At 42.2% G+C, this 12,800-nt stretch overlaps 1 protein-coding gene across 1 annotated transcript in view; it reads right to left on the bottom strand.

Annotated features, from left to right (window-relative positions):
• The window catches only part of ttc9 (tetratricopeptide repeat domain 9), a 57,638-nt gene that overhangs the window by 43,570 nt on the left and 1,268 nt on the right, over window positions 1–12,800 (bottom strand). The window lies entirely within an intron of this gene.

Raw genomic sequence — 12,800 nt, 5'->3', positions numbered from 1 at the left:
AGAGTTTTACCACTATGATTCCACTTTCACTTCTGTGACTGAATCTCATAGAATCCTGGGGTTTGCAGTTCAGGGTGGGGCATTTTGAATTCTCAGCCAGAGAGCTCTTCTGGTCCCTTACCAACTGACAAAGCCCAGGATTACAGAGGATGCAGCCACAGCCACTTTACTGCAACAGAGCTAAATGCCTTAAAGGTACTAGATCACATCTGATCTTGGAAACTAAGCATGATCAGCCTTGGCTAGCATTTGGATGGGAGACCACCAAGGAATAACAGGTGCTATGGAATATATTTCAGAGGAAAGAACTGGCAAACCCACCTCTGAATATTCCTTGCTAAGAAAACCCTATGAAATGAATGGAGTTGCCTTAAGTCAATATATGACTTGAAGGCACATACACACAATGCTGCCCTATAATTGCGTGGTGTGAAAGGGCCCATTAGCAGCTAAAAATAAGAGACTTGTGTTTAGCTGACAGCATCACCTGTTCAAATCCCAAAATGAATCATATTCACTTGGAAGCTTTCAGGATTCATGCAGGACAAAGGCAGAATCTCCTGGATCACCCAAAGTGAATTTGGGTCCCTCCTGACATATTTGAATGGCAGAGTCAGAAGCAAATTAACAGGCAAGCAACCCGTCTATAAAAATAGCAATATTTAACCCCACATTTCATTTAAGAAAAATGCTACAATGGAGAGAGATGAAAAGAGGTAGAGGGGGACATTCTATGGCTTACAGGATTAGCACCCACCCATACATAATTCTTTTAGCAAGACCATCAAATCTTTGGATTTCTTTCTAACCTGTTTCATGCTTTGTGCTGCTTCTCAGCTATTCTCACAGTACTCAATTATACAAGGTGTTTCAAAATGTAGTGCTAGGATTCTACTTCAGTTGCCATAGCTTCATCCTATGGAGTCCTGGGGTTTGTAATTTGGAGAGGCACAAGAGCTCTCTGGCTGAAAATCTTAAATATCCCTCCCTGAACTGCATATCCAAGGATTCCATTGGATGGAACCCACAAGTTAAAAGTGGAATCATAGTGCTAAAATTATGTTATGTAAAAGGACACCAAGAAAGAACTGTGGTCATGGCTAGTGTTTGTTTGGCTCGTGTTTCTCACAAGTATTCGTCAAATCTATTTCTACATCAGTTGCCTTCCTTCTCCCAACTAATCCTTTCTTTTTCAATCCAGTGAAATCTTTATCTTTTCCTACAACTGAAGTCTCAGCATATTCAAATTTTGTTGTTGTTGTTGTTTGCTGAGTCTCTATTGAGTTCTAACTGCTGTCTTTCAGCAGTTTTATATAAAAGTACTGCCATCCCCCCATACTTCTGTATCACTAATTTTAATGTTTTCTGTTGACAGGTATATATTCTCTGAATTTTACACGGTGTCCGATTCTGTGCTGTTGCTTATGTACAATTGTGTGTACATGGTTGAACATGTGGACAACACGTTTTCTCTGGGTATCTATGTGGGTATCTTGCACTCATAAACACACAAATTATTTTGTTTATAGTATGGACAAGAGGTATTATTACATAAATATGAAGTGGTTCAGGCTGTATTTGTGTGTGCGCGCCTTACGGTTTTCACAGGCAAGGAATACTCAGTGGTTTTAGCAGCTCCTTCCTTTGAAATATAGCCTACAGATCCTGTTATTCATTGACGATCTCTAAACAGACCCTGCTTAGTTTCCAAAATCAGAAATAATTTAGTGGATCAAAATGATGAAGCTCTTACACCTATCCTTCGGAAATTCTATAGGCCACTTATTTAAGAGCATTTACATAATGAAACCATATAAACTGCACACAAACACATGTGGGGCATCAAATCTCCTTTTATCGTTGCCCATCAAAACCCACTTTAAATGCAACTATCACAGGGCGCTTCCAGACGGTGCCAAATCAGGGGATTCCTACAAGGGACAAAAAAACCTGAGAGCAGGTCCCCACACAGACCTGTCAGTCCTGGGATTTCTTCCCCTGTTGTCCTCACTGACCTCCCTTCTGTGCCTCAGGATAAAATGGAGGGCGAACAGCGGACATCCGCCTGAAGTTTTTTTAAAAAAGTATATGATTATGCACTGATCCATATATGCACATATGAGCATATCCTAAAAGAATGAATACAAGCATATTCGCATGTGTGCATATACAGATCAACACACAATGGAGGGAATAAAAAAACTTTTGCCAGATTTCTCCCTTCCCCTAATTATTTATTAAAGCTCTGTTTACAGTGTTACATTGTTTACAGTGTTAATTGAAGAGTTTCAGAGAGTTCTAATGGCTCTCTGTTTGTGTTTCCTGTCAATCAGCTGTGTGTCTGTTTGACAACCCAATCAGCTAATCAACTGTTTCGGGCTTTTAAAAAGGGACGGACATCAGCTGGAGGGAAGGAAAACATGTGTTTTCTGGCATGCAGGGTCACACAGACATGCGAAGATCCACACCCTTCAGCCAGAAACAGGATAGAAGGGGACCTTTTTATCCTGCGGCTTCCTTCTTTTGTAGTTTTCCTGTGATGTTGTCTAGCCACCCCCATTTTGAAATGGGAGCTCTCATGATTAAGGACTGTGTGGATGGGGCCACAGTATGGTCTGGTGTTATCAGTCTTAAATTAGGACTCTGTGGCAACAGAGTTTGAACCTCTGTCAGGCACAGAAACCAAAAGTGTGACCTTCTCTCAGCCTTAGAGAAATGCAATGATAAATTTCCTCTGCAGAAATATTGCCAAAGAAACTCTTTGAATGGTCACAATAAGTCAGAATTTCCTTCCTAGGGATTTCTCTGTGATCTGTGCCATCTTGATACAAATCATCTTCTCTTCAAACAGGGCATGTTCCTTTGCATGAAAAAAATGCCACTCATTAAATTACATTTGGAATGCTGCATCCCATCAAAAGGGAAGATCAATATCACCTTTCGCTGAAATCTACTGGGGATTCAGTGGATGATGTCATTTGTCTGTGTTTGGGTATGGGGGCTAGCCAGCTATTCAGTTGGTCGGTTGGGGGGGGGGGGAGAGAGAGAGATCATAGCAAACATATCTAGTTGATGGAGTTTGATCATTGTAGAAGGTGGAGGAGACTACCAATCTCCACAATGACAAAAAATAAACACATTTGCTGGCATATATAGGCTTGCAAACATTAGTAAGCGAATGCCAGCTAAAAGATTCAAAATATGATAGCCTCAATTTCATTACGTTGGCTTCTAGGGACAGTTCAAGGTTCATTTGCTTTCTGACCAATTTATCTGTGTTTTTGGTGATTTATTGTATCTGTAGATCTTTCCTCTAGCACTATAATTAAATAAGTTTTCTTTTGCCAGCTTTCTGCACTGTCTAAACACTCTTTTATTCCCATACATAGAAAGTGAGAATACTATAGCATGGATGAACCTGACTATGGTATTCAATTATTTATCTTTAATATGTATCTATGATGGTCTCCACAACAGACCCAACTGTCCCAGATTGTTTTTCAGGTTGTCAAAATGCAAATCTTTTGATCACTACACATCCTACTGCTTATTCCTTATGACATATAAAATGTCTTCCTTAGCAAATTCACTCTCAAATTATCATGTGGCTAGGGGTGGGAGTAGAGCCACAGATTTTCTCATTTTAAAGATAGGAAAATGAGGTTAAGAAAAATTGACATGCCCAGTTCTGGAAAGAAAAGCCATAACTTACGGTACTTGGGATCTGAATCCAGATCACTCTCAGTTCTTTGTAATCTCTCGATATGTCAAATGTCTCTGTGGTAACATATTTAGAATCTATTATTCTAAATTATCAGAGCTAACCAAAGCAGACCTATCATACCTGAATGGTGAGTTCTGTAGATCCTATTGATCTAATCATTCTACTGTAGTTGAGACTATAAATAGGATTAAGACCCATGTAATTAAAAAAGCATATTCTTAGATAATCCTTCTCTATGGCAATCATAGATGGGCAGAGGCAAGAAGGCAGGATAATTCATGAAAGACGTTCTGCTGATGTCATCTTGCCCAAGCCATATGCCACCAATTCAGAGAATTGTTGTTGCTTCTTGACTTCATCCCCCACCACCCCACCCCAAATGTATGAGATTTCTTGGCAATATTTGTTCACATGGGGGTTTGCCACAGCCTTCTTTGCAGGCAGAGAGAATTTTGCCCAATATGACCAGATGAGCAGGGTTTTGAGGAAACCTCTCAGACTTCTAAATTATGTTGGCCTCCCTTAATCTTGCTCAACTCCAGAAATTTAGAGCTGGAAAAGAATGACCTTATGGTACTCTAAGACTCCTAATTCTCCAGCCAAAATGTCCACTGTGAAATTGTTGAAGCTGTAATAATACATACTTCCAAGCTCCGCCTAAATCTGTAAGCATTGCTCAGCATTGATGCACTGAAAATGAACACGGCATTATAGGTTTGCCTTTAAGGGTGAAATGGCATGAAGGTACACAACAGCAGGGAGTGTGTTGTTGTTGTTGTTGTTGTTGTGTGTATATATATTTAAAGTTTCTTTTGGAAGCCTTAGGGAAAAAAACCAGAACTGCAGTGCATGGAGGGCAAAGAAGGGATGCCAGTTGGCATCAGACCCCCGTGCCTTCCACGTCCCCACTTTCCCTTCCAGTGCTTTCAGACTTCAAGCGATCTCATCACACTCACCAGATTCAGCATCCTAGGATGCTTCCAGCCTGTTTTGAGGATGGAGCCCCACACTGGCTATCACACAACGTCGTGATATTTTCACTTTAGTCGGGGACGGGGTCTACGCCAGAAGTCACACGACATCATGTGATGTGGGCCTCTGTCCTCCAGATGGGGTCAAAGCCTCTTAGGATGCTGATTTCACTCCAACTGATGAGGTCGCAAGAGAGCTGTACAATCTTATGTTGAAGTCAATGCAGTACCCTTCTTTGGTCCTGTTTTTTGTAATTCTGTGCCTATAAATAATTTCTGACATATGGAGACTCTAAAGCAAACCTGTCATGGGGTTCTCTTAGCAAGATTTGTTTTTGCCTTCCTCTGAGGTGGAAAGAATGTGATATGCCCAAAGTCACTCCTTGCCTTCCGTAGCCCAGTGAAGATTCAAACCCTGATCTCTAGAGTTGCAATCCAATGTTCAGACCACTGCAGCACTCACTTTATTCACTTCACAGATATTTCTGTCCTACTCTTCTTCCTAATGACAGGCTCCAAAGTAGCTGGTGATAATAAACCTTGTAACCCATAAGGAAACACAAGTATTAAAAGAAGCTGGTGGGTCACTTTTAAATCTAGAGAGCCCAGAGCAGTCACAAGAAAAATAAAGCATAAGCCAAATATAGGCAGTTTCCATGTTTTCACTTATTTACTTAGGGCCTCCTGCAGGAACTTGTTTGTTCCACTAAAAATAATAGGATTTGCTATTATCAATGGCTTCATATATCCAAGTCTGGAAACATATCCCCTGTGGATAAGGAGGCATATTGTACTGTTGGCTTGCCCTGCAAATACACACACACACACTTTATATGGATACCATATTGCTTTGATGGATGCGAATGTAGTCCCATTAGTGTTACTGTATGTCATCAACATTCCACTGGTTTGTAGATCAGGCTGTCCTTCCAGCTAAGGTTAATTATGCTGTCCTCTAACAGATTCATTCTAACATTCAGATTACCAGCATGTATGTAGTATACACAGAGGGCAGTGCAGTGCCAGCTTGTTGTTATGATTCATTGTGTTGCACTGACATTGGAAGGTGACATGAGACGTTGAACTAAGCAGAAGGGCAGCTTGGTGCCAATGCACTCAGAAGAGCCGTGACTGGCAGATGTACAAAGCCGTAAAAAGCACTGAAATTGGGAAACAGGGGGGGAAAGATAGAGCAGATTAGGGCAAAAGACAGGTCAGGGCTTCCAAAATTCTAAAATGACTCTGACCTTCAGAAAACCATGTTTGTCTGCACAAACCCACATATTGGATCCACAGCACTAAGTACCATGGTGTGATTTGTGTTATGAAAAAAACACACAAAATGTGTTCTGCTTGGTTTGCACACAAAAGCTTGTAATGCGCATTGAACATCAGCACATCTACCCCAAGGTGCAAAGCACATCAAGGAAAAACGTGAGAAGTGTATTTCGCTCTTGCAGTAGGAAAATCCAGAAAGGGAACAATGAGGAATTATAAAAGGAATCTAAAATAGCACAATATCCAATAAGGGCTAGTATTGTGATGCAAAATAGTTCCAAACACACTGGGTAGAGGCCACGGCTGCCATTCGGCAATCAGACAGCTCTCCGAGTCTTTCAAACCTATTCCCCCTCCCGCTTCACTTAACTGGCATCTCAAGATTGAAGACAGTGCAAATATTTCCAGTTAGCAATATCTATTTTTCAAAACTAGGCAGCACTTCAGCCCTGACTGAATTATTAATGCTATACCGTAGCCCTGATGATCTATAGGTACCTTGCAAGCACAGTGCAATATGAAATGGAAGCAATTCTGCAAGAGTAGAGTTTGCCTCTTTTTTACCCCTGAAAGAGACAGAATTACACTTTGATAAGGAGCTTGGTGCTGGAACACATAGATATACAAAGAAAGAGCAGCTCCAGGAAAAATAACCCATGTGGTCTGAAATGTTCAGCTGAGAGGGGATCTATATTTGAGAAATAAAATGGTGTGTTTAAAAGGCTAAATGTTGGTTTTGGATAACCTTTGATTGAAGCAGCACAAAACATTTACATTCTTGTAAATTCATGTTTATCACTGATTGACTGCAAGATCAGGGAATCTCTTTGGCACATGAAAGAACCAATGCTGATTTTAAAAAATACCATCGCCTGAGTTCTCACATCAAACGGCAACATTGGAATGTAATGTGTTCCAGAAAGAGATTGCTAATGGGATCAACGACGAGACCTGGAGCATCAAATGATGTGTATATATGTGTGTGAAACATACATAGATGGACCAGATTTGATGGCATGCCCTTGCAAACAGCAAAAAGACATGCCAGCTTCTTTACTTTCTCACATCTCCTCCCTGTTACAGAAAAGCACAATTCTATGGCTTCGGAGAAATTGAAAGCTCTTTTTCTGAGAAATTCTACTTCCTTTTAGAATTCATCTGGACAAGGGGGAACCCTCAGAGGAAGGTGTGTCCTGCTCCCCCACCACCTCTGTTAGGGAATGGGCTTTAGCCTTTGTGACACTGAATTTGGAAATGAAGAATGAGTACAAACAATGCAAACCATGTTGCTGCATGGGGAGGCGCATCACAAAATGTTGCCTTGTCTTTTTTTCTCCAATAGGACTCTTTCGACCTGATAGACTTTCTCAGGTCTCATGTCCCAGGGGAGTAAGACCATAATGCTGGCATTAGCACTACGCAAAAGTGAGATGTGGTAGTTCTAACAATATATGACTTTGCGGTCCCATTCGTCAGTGTTACTTCAAGTGGTGGTCCATAGAAATGCTATAGGCTGTCAGGCCATGGCAAGTTTCCAGGAAAGAAAGAAACAATTTGTAGCCAATTGATATAAATATGTTCTTAAGCATTGTCACATCAATGGGGGAAGGAACTGCTAGTCCCCCACGTCAGGCAGCGTAAGATGTCATGCCATTGTTCATAATACATTTATGCCTTATGTTAGCATTGGGGAACCCCTCTCTCACCATCAAAGGCCATACTCCCTTTAGGGAAAATGGTTAGGTGTTATATACCTGTAGTGCAATGGTTCTCAACCTGTGGGTCCCCAGATGTTTTGGCCTTCAACTCCCAAAAATCCTAACAGCTAGTAAACTGGCTGGGATTTCTGGGAGTTGTATGTCAAAGCACCTGGGGACCCACAGGTTGAGAACTGCTGTTGTAGTGCATAGGTCAGGAGATGGTGGTATTTGCAACTCTTTAAAAAAGCTCTCTCTCTCTCTCTCTCTCTCTCTCTCTCTCTCACGCACACACACACTTCTGTACACATACATAGAAAATATCCCATATTGCTCTGCTGTTTGCAGGACTGCATGAAAGGAGATGTTTGAACAGAAAGTAAAATGTTGAAATAGATAGGCTTGGGTCCAGATGTGGGCATCTGTGGATGCACTAAGCTCATGGCAATTGTTATTACTAAACAAGATGTTTGGTTTTTCACCTTTTGTATACTCAAGTCATTTATGATTCTTATATATTCATAGATTGTGCCTAATTAAACAAGTAATTAAAAGCTTGAGGAAGAGGTAGGACATGGAAGGGAAACTTGCATGTGCTATTTTTCCCCACTGTGGAGAGCGAGATTGAGAGAGAGAGAGAGGGGGGGAGGGAGGGAGGGAGATAACAAAGCTCTATCTCTGATGTACATTTTATGTAAGGACTGGAGCAAGAGAAATGTAAAGTGCCCTCACTCAGTATATGCCCCTCTTCACCATTTTGCCTTCCCATGATAAATGTACTAAAATAGATGATGTCAAATGTACAGAAACAATGGCAAAAGAATCTAAGAGCATGTGTTCTAGCCTCTAGGTATTTTAGGCTATAATTCTCACCACCCCTGACAATTGGCTACAGTGGCTAGGGTTGATGGGAGTTATGATTCAAAGCATCTTAAAGGCATCACCCAGGGAAGGTTCATGGCTTTGCTATAGCAGTTTTATTAGCTTTCAAAATATTTTGCCTTCATCCACTCAGTAAACCAAACAGTAACTCTGTAAGGTAGTAATGGTTTGAGTGTTGGACTACAACCCTGAAGACTAGGATTTGAACCCTCCTAGACACAGAAACACACTGGTTGACCTTGGGCAAGTCACACACTCTCAGCATCAGGGGAAAGCAAAGGCAAATCCCCCTCTGAAGAAATCATGCCAAGAAAATCCCATGATAGGCTCACCTTATAGTTGCCATGAGTCAGAAATGATTTGAAGGCACACAACAACAAAGTAGTATCTTCACAAATCACACAGAGAAGTGCAGAGAGGGAGTGGGACTGAAAGAGACTCACCCAGAGCTCCCTCATGACTAATAATGACTAATGACCATTTTGTCCTAGTAGCCGTTTACTGACTGTCATGACTAGGAAAATGGGGAGATGCTTTTTGCTTGTTAAAAGTATATAAAGTTTCTAAATTGCACAATACCCCTCATCGTACGTTGTTCCACTGGCGCTTGCTCAGAACATGAACATTTACTTGGTTGTTCTGCTCACACATCTGGTCTTGGCTGCCTCTTCCCACTGAAATCCATAGCTGACCTTGCATGTATATATTCAATACAAAAAGAAAAAAAATAACAGTCTCTTGATACGAGAAGCTTTTGGCAACCACTGATTCTAGAACAGACAACTCGTTCTTATAACACCTCTAATAACAAACCACAGAATCGAACTTGTGGTAAAACAATTGCAGGAAGCAGGCAGAGGAAACAGGCCGCCGCACAAGCCGAGAGGATTCAGAGCGTGGGCAGGTGTGAGTGCAGAGCAGAATGATCTTGGAAAACAGTGTGTGAACCGTAGTCTTTGGAAAAGCAACCAACCACATTGAAGTTACTACCATTAAATTAGCTTCCTATTTGCATTCCTCTTGAATGACACCAACAACCCAGATATTTTGCCTATTCTAGTGCATTATTGTCCCTGTTCTTATTTGCCCTAAGGGGCATAAACATGAAAACTGTTAGATGGAATTACTGGAATTGTTTTATGCAATGAGGCAGATACGAGGAACCCGGGATCCCTTCTTCCTTTTTCTCTTCTCCCTCAATATAATTATGGGAGTATTTATCCCCACATCTACATCACATTCCTATCCATCTCCAAGAAGCCCCATTCATAACCCATGTGTCTTCCATGCTTCCTACAGAAATAAAAACTACGCAGGACGAGGCCTCATTAGTACTGTAGGCTATATTTCAGACAAAGGAGCTGACAAACCACCTTTGAGTATTCCTTGCCCAAGAAAACCCTATCAAATTCATGGGGTCACCATAAGTTGACAGCTAACATGAAGGCATATACATGTGGAACTGTACCATAAGGAAGCAAATGAGCCCCCACAAATAGTTTGCACCCTCCGTTGGTGTCTTTATTGCTGGACCCCTGGGTTACTTGGAGGAAAGCAACTCTTAGGCCCCAAAAGCATTTCCCCCTTTCGATGTGTGAAAGTACGGGCATTTATGGTGCTGCGGCACTGCATGCCTGCATATTTTCCACTAGTGACAAACCCTGGAGCGAGTCTAAGTCTGTTATGATGAAAACAATAATATAATCTCCCAGCAGTTTCAACACATCACACTTTTGTAGACAGCAGTCTATTTTACCCAATACATAAAGTGACATTGCCAGTTTATATCTGACTATACACCTGCTGACTGAAAATAACACTTTATGAATTGGGTGAGTTGGGCTCTCATCCAAGCAGGTGATGTTTTGGAAATCTGTCAGCCTCTCTGGAGCCACAAGTTACATATGTTTATGTATATGTTCACTTATCTTCCTGGCCCACTGAATTTTCCTCTGCTGGCTCTAATTTAGAAGAAAAGATCTATGGGAGTAAAATTTGACACCCACGCCCAACATATTTACTGTCATTTCAACAAAAGGATCTCTGAGGTATGAAGTAATGGCATTGCAAAAGATTCGGATAATATTAAGACTGAAGACAAAGAGGCAACATTCAAAGAAGATCTCTAGGAACTACCAGCCACAAAGGTAGTAAGTAAACAAAAGTCCAGTTGTCTGCCTGGGAGCAGCCTACAGAAAAAGTCTTGTAATGTTTCTACCAACCTACTTACCCCATCAAAAATAGCTCTCAAAATCTCACAGCTCATGAAATTAGTGAGGATCCCAGTCCCATTTGGAGAGGTTTGGGTGAAAAACCTTGGCTCTCTATCATTGTAAGAAACATTAGGAAAAACTTCTTTAAAACATGGATGTTTAAACAGGCTTTTGACCTCGAATAGGCTGAAATAGATCCATATGAGGCTGATACTCTGGCACTTTAGTTGCAAACTGATGGCAGCTAGTTCTATTTACAGATGTTCTGTGTTTTTAAAATTGTGCTATTTTGCTTTTATGTTATATGTGTTGATAGTGGTTGTAGTTATATTTTTATATGATATTGTTTTATACTTGTGTATAATATTATATGCTGCACCCTGGAGTGCCTTTGTAAACCACCCCGAGTATGCATTGTATAGTGGTGTGTTTTGATACATGTATTTCGTTCAATGTATTTTTTATGTTGATGTGGTTTGACCGTGTTGTACCCGCCTTAATACGTTGGGAGAGCTGGGTAACAAATAAAACTATTATTATTATGGAATTTGTGGATGTAGGAAAGGTAGGGGCTCTCTTTCCTTGGGATACAGAATGGGGGATGCCTGACTTGGAAGGAGTACATATGAAAAAGATCTTGGAGTCCTCGTAGACAAGAAGTTAAATATGAGCCAACAATGTGACATGGCTGCTAAAAAAAACCAATGGGATTTTGGCCTGCATAAATAGGAGTCTAGTGTCTAGATTCAGGGATGCCATGCTACCCCTCTATTTTGCCCTGGTCAGGCCACACCTGGACTCACACTGTGTCCAATTCTGGGCACCATAATTGAAGGGAAATGTCAACAAGCTATAATGTGTCAAAAGGAGAGTGACAAAAATGATCAAGGGTCTGGAGAACAAGTCCTATGAGGAGCAGCTTAAAGAGCTGGGCATGTTTAGCCTGCAGAAGAGAAGGGTGAGAGGAGACATGATAGCCATGTATGAATATGTGAGAGGAAGTCATAGGGAGGAGGGAGCAAGCTGCCCTGGAGACTAGGACAATGGCTTCAAACTACAGGAAAAGAGATTCCACCTAGAACTTCCTCATTGTGTGGGAGAGCTGTTCAGCAGTGGAACTCTCTGCCTCGGAGTGTGATGGAGGCTCCTTCTTTGGAGGCTTTTAAGCAGAGGCTGGATAGCCATCTGTTGGGGTGCTCTGAATGCGACTCCCCTGCTTCTTGGCAGGGGGTTGGACTGGATGGACCCGGAGGTCTCTCTTCCAACTCTATGATTCTATGATTCTACATGGACCTCATCACACTAGAGTTTGGATCCACTTTGCATCCACTTTAGGGAGGGGGCTTTAAACAGCTCAGTTACTACCTCATCACACCAGAGCGTGGATCCAGTTTAAATCCGGTTTCTGCTTCCTGCAGAATTCTGGGGTTTGTACTTTGGTGAGGCCCAGGACCAGTCTGGCTGAGCTGTTTAAAGGCAACTCCCTAAAGTGGATTTAAAGGAGATCCAAACTCTAGTGCAGGCATGGGCAAACTTGGGCCCTCCAGGTGTTTTGGACTTCAACTCCCACAATTCCTAACAGTTGGTAGGGCTGTTAGGAATTGTGGGAGTTGAAGTCCAAAACACCTGGAGGGCCCAAGTTTGCCCATGCCTGCTCTAGTGTGATGAAGTCCCCAGACAGGTCCTGGGCCTCACCACGCTACAAACCCCAGAATTCTGCAGGAAGCAGAAACCGGATTTAAAGTGGATCCACGCTCTGGTGTGATGGGAGGTTTTCCCTTCTCTTTCCCCTCGCGAGGATGCTCTCCAAGGGCATTTGCGACCCTGGCAAAGCGGGCGGGACTAGATGGCCCCGGGGGTCCCCCTTTCCCCCTGCCCATCAAGCCTGCCCATTGGCTGTGGATCCATCCGGCATCTCTCTTTGGAGGAGAAGTTTATTCCTGGGGCGCAAGAGGGCCGGGTCCAGCGCCCCCCAAAGCTCCCCTCGCCCGTCCCCCCAAAGGCAGGGAAAAGGTCGATGGGAGTCCCCCAACCT

This window comes from Anolis carolinensis, chromosome 1, assembly GCF_035594765.1.
Source record: "Anolis carolinensis isolate JA03-04 chromosome 1, rAnoCar3.1.pri, whole genome shotgun sequence".
NCBI lineage: Eukaryota > Metazoa > Chordata > Lepidosauria > Squamata > Dactyloidae > Anolis > Anolis carolinensis.
Note: the sequence above shows the minus strand (reverse complement) of the source record. Positions and strands in the feature narration are given on the sequence as shown.